Here is a 2,424-nt window from a genome sequence, read left to right on the forward strand (position 1 = left end):
TCTCTCTCTCTCTCTCTCTCTCTCTCTCTCTCTCTCTCTCTCTCTCTCACACACACACACACACACACACACACACACACTCAGACACAGATGCACAGTGGTATGTTACCATGGTGACTCTAAATCTTGTCATCAGTATCAGAAACTTGTTCCTTCAGCAGGCTCTACTGCTTAGGATATAAAGAAACACATCTACTTTCTGGTTATAAACCTAGGGTTTTATGCAATTTGTTAGATGGGTGAGGTGATCCAAACTCTGGTCTATATGCTTGTGAAACACGTGCTCTTAACCACTGACTACTGAATCATGTCTCTAGCCTTTCCCCTACCCCATCCCCTAATCATTAAAAAAAAAAAAAAAAAGACAGACAGGGCTGGCTCAATGGTTAAGAGCACTAACTGTTCTTCCAGAGGTCCTGAGTTCAATTCCCAGCAACCACATGGTGGCTCACAACCATCTGTAATGGGATCTGATGCACTTTTCTGGTGTGTGTGAAGACAGCTACAGTGTATTTGTATAAATAATATTTTAAAAAACCAAAAACTTAAGATGGTCTCATGTATCCCGAGGATAGCCTCAAGTTTCTGATCCTCCTACCTCCACCTCAGGAGTGCTGGCATTACAGAAAAGCACCACCACATGTGGTTTATGTAGGGCTAGGGACTGACCCCTGGGTGCTACAAGCTCAGCAGGCACTCTAAGGCTGAGCCTTTGTTTCCTAATTGGTTTTTCTAGTGTAACTTGCCTTTTGCTCTTTTAACATTTTTTTTTCCTTTTCTTTTCTTTCTAAGCTTCCTGGTCAGAATCTCTATCCTGCCCAGAGATTGGAAGAGACTGATGTTCCACTCCCACTGGTTCCCTACCCACCGGAGTCTTTCTGGTTTTCATAGACCACAAACAGGCTGAGCAATTCTCTCCTCCACATCATTTCTCACTAAAAGGGAACTCAGTGGTTTTTTTATTCTTACTTTTGACTTTGGACAGCTCTTAGAATTTCGCCTAGCCTGGCCTCACAAAATTAACATCTCCCAACTTAGCATCCTAAAGCTGAGATTATAGGCCTGCACCCTCTACCTGTCTGAGTGGTCCCAATGTTAGCCTTTCATGGCTTCTCTTTCAATCTTTTATGTAAACACTGACATGCAGTAGTGTTTGAGGCCTACTAAGCTGTTGAGTATTTGAGTCTTCCGCAGCCACTCCTCCAGTAACATCCTGAGCAGCCTCAGGCGAGCACATCTTTAGAGCATAGACATAAGCATAAATTCCCAATCCTAGTACTCAGCAGAGGGATGGTGAATGCCTGGTGTTCAAGATCAGCCTGGGCCACATAGCAAGCACCAGGGAAACAGGAGAAACAAGATTAGCTCTAAACAAAACACCAGCACTTGGGAGATGTTGCCTAAGGAGATAACAAATGCCCCCATCCACTTCCCTGCAAGCAACTTAGTACTTGCCTCTAGCATATTTCAAATGTCTTTCTTAGAAATGCAGACACATTATGTAAATAAATGTATAAAGGCAATGATTACAAGTGATAAAATATGAAAGAAAATTCTGTGAAACTGATGTCTTCTGGAATGCATTTAAAAAAGATTTATGATTTATTTATGTGTGTGCAAGCCCCTGTACATCTGTGTGTCAGTGCCCTCATAGACCAAAAGGTGTTGGATCCCTAGAACTGGAATTCTGGCAGCTTCAAATCTCCTGACCTGAGTCCTGGGAACTGAACTCTGGCCCTTAAAGAAAGCAGCAAGTGTTCATGGCTGCTGTACCATCTCTCCAGCCCTGGAATGGGCTTCCCAAGGTTGTTTGTTTGGTTTGGTTTTCGTTTTAGTGATAACAGTTGTTTTGTGTATTGGTTGCTTGGTTGTTCTTGGTGTTTTAAAACAAAGTCTCCTGTAGTCCAGTTGGTCTTGAGTTCACTGACTAACTGAGACTGTCTTGAGTTCTTCACCCTTCTCTTCCTCCAATTCTAAGTCCTGGGATGACAGGCCTGGGCCACTCTATCTGACTATTCTGTTGTTTTGGCACAAGTTCTTATTGTGTAGTCCAAGCTGCCCTCAAACTGGACATCTTCCTGTCTAAGCCTTCCAAATACCAGAACTGTAGGTGTGCACCCCATGCCCAGCTTCCCCAGGGTTTTTTTTGTTTTGTTTTGCTTTTTTTTTTGTCTTGATTTCATTTTATTTATTTCATTTTATTTATTTATTTAATTGGGAGGGGTCCTTGGTCCATTTTCTTAATTTTTACAAAACAAATGATTTCTATTATAAGGAGAAAAATTAAAAAAAAAAAACTATGATATGTTGGCTTAGAAACAACTCAGGAAAATAATGAATTAGGGTAAACTCCATCAAAACATATATTCTTCCTTTTTGTTTTTTTGAAAAAAATTATCATATATCAATTATACATAATGCATT

The 2,424-nt window shown here is 40.9% G+C and overlaps 1 long non-coding RNA gene across 1 annotated transcript in view; it reads left to right on the forward strand.

The window, feature by feature from the left end:
• The window catches only part of LOC114630281, a 5,787-nt gene extending 4,224 nt beyond the window's left edge, over positions 1-1,563 (forward strand). The window contains exon 3 of the long non-coding RNA XR_003712803.1: positions 793-1,563. This is a non-coding gene — a long non-coding RNA (uncharacterized LOC114630281). The remainder of the gene's footprint in view (positions 1-792) is intronic.
• Positions 1,564-2,424: the final 861 nt, after the last annotated feature.

Source organism: Grammomys surdaster, unplaced genomic scaffold, assembly GCF_004785775.1.
Source record: "Grammomys surdaster isolate TR1022 unplaced genomic scaffold, NIH_TR_1.0 334, whole genome shotgun sequence".
NCBI classification, from domain to species: Eukaryota; Metazoa; Chordata; class Mammalia; order Rodentia; family Muridae; genus Grammomys; species Grammomys surdaster.